The sequence below is a fragment of the Rhinopithecus bieti genome, unplaced genomic scaffold (assembly GCF_001698545.2).
Source record: "Rhinopithecus bieti isolate Rb0 unplaced genomic scaffold, ASM169854v2 scaffold_5022, whole genome shotgun sequence".
NCBI lineage: Eukaryota > Metazoa > Chordata > Mammalia > Primates > Cercopithecidae > Rhinopithecus > Rhinopithecus bieti.
Genome location: NW_016804965.1, coordinates 2,254,450 through 2,260,350, shown reverse-complemented (window position 1 = coordinate 2,260,350; position 5,901 = coordinate 2,254,450).

Sequence of the window (5,901 nt, the reverse complement as noted above, 5' to 3'; positions counted from 1 at the left end):
AAAACGGCAATTCTATGCTGAATTATGAAAAGGGGTAGCATTCTAAAATGAAAACATTTTACGTATATAATTCAGTTCTGAAAATCCTTGAGGAAAAGATTAATGGCATTTTGTTTTAGTGTGAAACTTATAGTAGCATTGTGGCAAGGCTATTTTAAGGTATCTAATATACACATGAGCATCCTTAGATGTACAGGGAAATGATTCTGTAGTTTTTGCACCAAATTTTGCCAGTCAAGAAAAATGACCTTATAAAGAAACTGAAGAAGCAGAGAGTAGCCATGACCCTCCCTTCCACTAAGGTGGTACCAGCTTTTCGGAAGGAGAAATGTTTCAGCCTCATAACTACCTGCCACTGAAAATATGCTTAGACTGTTCCACATTATTTCCATTTCTAGATAAAAAATCCAGTGTGGAAAGAATTTGTAGCATCATAGGCAGAAGTGATAATCAAAATATTTAGTGTCTGGTAGGGTGGGGATACGGGCTGCTCAGAATGGTAGCCTAACCAATCAGACTAGATGCCATAGTACATACCTGTCAATATCAACTCTGGTTTTGGAAATCTATGGAACAATGAATCCAAGAGACTAAGAGTATCAATATTTTGTAGTGCATGCATTTGCAGTATGCCTTTTGCTCTTTTGGAAGAAAGAGATGGTTTGGGTAAGTGGAAATTTGGAAAGCCTCATTTCTTAAAGTAAAACTGAGTTGCACATTACATCATCATGCAAGAGTTTCCTCCTAAGTTGAAGGTGCTGGACACGGTGCCTGAATAGCACAGGCAAAATAGGTAGTTAAAATAGTACTATTTGTATTGTATGGTTTTTTTTTTTTTCAACAAATGCTTATCCAGAATTTTTTGAAAATCTGTGACCACCCTGAGGACCTGTCTAGGTAATTTAGAGGCTTCACAGCAATATCTGACTATACAAAAAAAATCAGTTGAATGCTCACAGAAAATGAGAATAAGGAAGAGAAAATTGATGACTGTATAAAGTAGAAGGTACCAGTGGATAGGAGACAAAGTAAAGAAAGTCAACATAGAACTGCCAAAATAGAAGAGGAAGTAAAAAGGGAGCTGGGAAAACAGGGTAGTCTAAAAATAGGCTTTGTGAAAACGCATAGCACTAGGATGGGAAGTAGCCAAGTTTGGGCACACGAATGTAAGAACTACAGTGACTTAGATGATAGAAAGCTGTGCTCAGAACACCTTTCCTTTTCTTCTCTTGTCATTCAGGACAAAAGGAGTCTTTTTTTGTTTTTATTTTTATTTTTTAATTTTTTGAGACAGAGTCTTGCTCTGTCACGCAGGCAGGAGTGCAGTGGTATGATCTTGGCTCACTGCAACCTGTGCCTCCTGGGTTCAAGTCATTCTCCTGCCTCAGCCTCCCCAGTAGCTGGGATTACAGGTGTGCACAACCATGCCCAGCTAATTTTTGTATTTTAGTAGAGACAGGGTTTCACCATGTTGGCTAGGTTGGTCTAGAACTCCTGACCTCATGATCCACCCACCTCGGCTTCTCAAAGTGCTGAGATTACAGGCATGAGCCCCCCACCCCTGGCCAAAAGGAGTCTCTTAAAAAGTCAAATGAGCAGGGCCTCCAGGAGCCTTGGGTAGGCTCAACAAATGTATGAATCTTGAAGCCCTTTCTCCACCACTCACACCCACACTCTAGCCCTGGGATTTAGCTAGTACCAGGAGTCTGTGGTCCTTTGTTAGCGTTAGATGATGAATAATAAAGTGAAAAGAGACAGCATTTAAAAATAACTGCAGCTACCAAGAAAAAAAGTTTTGCCCTGTGGGAAGAGGTGGGAGAAAGGGAAGAGAGGAGGAATGAGCCTCTTGTAACCACAGTGCCATGCTATACTTACAGCAGAGGAGGTTTTCTAACAAAGTTCAGTCAACTTGGATACATAAATGTTGAAGGATGTGTATGCAGTAGTCAAATGTCTACCTGTAAATCATATTTCATTTTTTAACCTAGTTACATATATACATAAGTCACATATGATTAAAACATCTTTTAATTGAACAATGTTGATTTTTTTCCACTCTCATGTTCCATTAAAAAATTGTATTCAAACTGGGGGCGGTGGCCCATGCCTGTAATCACAGCACTTTGGGAGGCCAAGGCAGGCAGATCAACTGATGTCAAGAGTTCGAGACTGGCCTGGCCAACATGGTGAAACCCTGTCTCAATTAAAAATACCAAAAAACTTAGCTGGGCTTGGTGGCAGGCACCTGTAATCCCAGATACTCAGGAGGCTGAGGCAGGAGAATCACCTGAACCCAGGAGGTGGAGGCTGCAGTGAGCTGAGATTGCACCACTGCACTCTAGCCTGGGTGACAGAGTGAGACTCCATCTCAAAAAAATTTATTTAAATTTGTATTTAAATTATCCACATGTACCTCTGACATCATTGTTGTCACCATCACTTTGGAATCACTGAGCACAATGTCTACATTTTATGTGTATGATTCTGGCTCTGCAATCTTTATTCTAAGCCACAAATAAGCATTCATGAAATATTATCAGTTAGTTACTTCATTCATCTTTTAGATGCTTTCCTTTCATTTTTTTTGGAAACAGGATCTCACTCTGCCACCTAGACTGGAGTACAGTGGCATGATCACAGCTCACTGCAGCCTCAACTTCCCAGGCTCAAGCAATTCTCCCACCTCAGCCTCCTGAGTAGTTGGGACCACAGATACACATCACCACGCCCAGGTAATTTTTGTATTTTTTATAGAGTCAGGGTCTTGCCATGTTTCCCAGGCTGCTGTCAAACTCCTGTGCTCAGCGATCCACCCACATTGGCCTCCCAAAATGCCGAGATTCCAGGCATGAGACAACACACCTAGCCCATTGATGCATATTCTTGATGTCTAAACATTACCACTTGATGCATGATTCTTCAGAGAATATAGTAAATATTGAATAAATACAAAATGTTTATAATATGTGAATGAGTTATAAGTCAAAAGAACTTATAAATCAAAAGGACTCATAAGTCAAAAGAAAAATAACTTATGCATCCTATGCTTAGCTTAAGACATGAACATTACCTGTCTTTTGAAGCTCTCTGTGGGCTTCTTCCTAATCTCATTGCCCGTCCTGCTCATCCATTTCACTCCCACTGGTAATTTATCATTTTAAAATTTGTGTTTATCATTCCTTTGCTTATAGTTTTTCTTTTTTCTTTTTTTCTTTTTTTTTTTTTGTTGAGAAGAAGTCTCGCTCTGTCACCAGGCTGGAGTGCAGTGGCGCCATCTCTGCTCACTGCAGGCTCCGCCTCCCAGGTTCACGCCATTCTCCTGCCTCAGCCTCCTGAGTAGCTGGGACTACAGACGCCCGCCACCACGCCCGGCTAATTTTTTGTATTTTTAGTAGAGACGGGGTTTCACTGTATTAGCCAGGATGGTCTCCATTCCTGACCTCGTGATCTGCCCGCCTCAGCCTCCTAAGGTGCTGGGATTACAGGCGTGAGCCACCGCGCCCGGCCGCTTATAGCTATTTTTAAAGCATTATCGTTGTATCCCTGTACAATATATAGTTTCATTTTGCACATGCTTTATCTCTTTAAAAATGATACCATGCATATCCCAAAGCTTCCTTTTTGGGCTTAACATTTTGCTCACGAAATTCATTTATGTTGAGTGCACATGACTGTAGCCCTTGGTTTTAGTTGTTGTGCGGTATTCTATTGTGATTATGTCAGCGTGTATTTATCCTTTCTACTATGGATAGTCATTCAGGTTGTTTCCAATTTCTGCCGTTACAAACAATGCTTTTATCAAATATTCTTTTGGTATTTATTGGTGTACATTTGAGGGATTTCCTCTAGAGTATTTTATTGGTTTAGGTAGAATTGCAGAAAGCAGAATTGATTCTATAGAATGTAAATGCAAATGTGTTTATTACCAAATAAGAAACATTATAAGTTAAATTTCCTATTACAACTGACACAGCTATTTTTAAAAAATCGGGATTACCTTTATACACTACTGTGAAGTGATCATCAAAACATAACGTTAGGTGAAAAAAAGTAAGATGAGGAAAAATATATATAGATCGAGCATCCCTAATCTGAAAATTCAAAATGCTCCAAAATCTAACTTTTGGAGTGCTGGCATGACACTCAAAGGAAGTGCTCATTGGAACATTTAGGATTTTGAATTTTTGGATTAGGGATGCCTAACTGGTATGCATTCTGCAAATATTCCAAAATCTGAAAAAATCCAAAATTTGAAACACTTCTGGTCCCAAGCATTTTGCATAAGGGTTACTCAAGCTGTAGAGTATTTGTCTAATCAGGGAGAATATAAAAATAAATAAATATGTACATACACTCTCACTCACATACACACTTATACTTTTTTTATTTTATTTTTATTTTTTGAGGCGGAGTCTCTCTCTGTTGCCCAGGTTGGAGTGCAGTGGCGCGATCTCGGCTCACTGCAAGCTCCGCCTCCCGGGTTTATGCCATTCTCCTGCCTCAGCCTCCCGAGTACCTGGGACTACAGGTGCCAGCCACCCTGCCCGGCTAATTTTTTGTGTTTTTGGTAGAGACGGCGTTTCACCGTGTTAGCCAGGATGGTCTCGATCTCCTGACCTGGTGATACGCCCGTCTCGGCCTCCCAAAGTGCTGGGATTACGGGTGTGAGCCACCGCACCCGGCCTACACTTATACTCTTAAAAGATAAACCATAAAACAAATTAAAGGATTCTCTGCAGTGGGAGGGGAAAACCAGAAATAGGAACTAGACTTTCTTGAATATAAGCTGTGTTGTAGATTTGACTTTGGAATAAGTGAATATTTTACATATCTTTAAAACAAATTAAAAGGAAAATAAAGCAATCCTAAAATTTCAAAAGTAAAATGAAACAAATGAAGTCATTTGTGTATAACCACATGAAGCGCAATTATTTGAGAGATTTTAGAATACAGTGATTTGGCCATATATCAAATCACTCATAAGACAACTTGAAGAGGCTCCCATTGGCCAAAGATGGAGCAATTTGACCAGCAATAAAAATAATAATACATACGCCGGGCGTGGTGGCTCACGCCTGTAATCCCAGCACTTTGGGAGGCTGAGGCAGATGGATCACGAGGTCAGGAGATACAGACCATCCTGGCTAACACGGTGAAACCCCGTCTCTACTAAAAATACAAAAAATTAGCCGGGCATGGTGGCACGCACCTGTGGTTCCCGCTACTCAGGAGGCTAAGGCAGGAGAATTGCTTGAACCCGGGAGGCAGAGGTTGAAATGAGCCGAGATCATGCTACTGCATTCCAGCCTGGGCGACAGAGTGAGACTCCATCTAAATAATAATAATAATAATAATAATAATAATACATAAACAATATTTAAAACCCATTTATTCATAATGATACTAAAATAACTGATCTAAACCAATGTGTGAATTTAATAAAACATCCAAGAGACAATTAGGGAATGCCAAATGTTGACTGAATAGTTGATGGTACTAAGAAATTATTGGCTGGGCATGGTGGCTTACCCCTGTAATCCCAGCACTTTGGGAAGCCGAGGTGGGCGGATCACCTGAGGTCAGTAGTTCAAGACCAGCCTGGTCAACATGTTGAAACCCCGTCTCTACCAAAAATACAAAAACTAGCTGGGCATGGTGGTGTGTGCCTGTAATCCCAGCTACGCGTGAGGCTGAGGCAGGAGAAACGCTTGAACTTGGGAGGCGGAGGTTGCAGTGAGCCAAGATCACAACGCTGCACTCCAGCATAGGCAACAGAGCAAGACACTGTCTCAAAAAAAAAAAAAGAAAAGAAAAATGCAAAACAAAACCACTATGAAATATCACCTCTCACCCGTTAGGATGGTTATTATCAAAAAGTTAACAAATAACAAAATTGGCAAG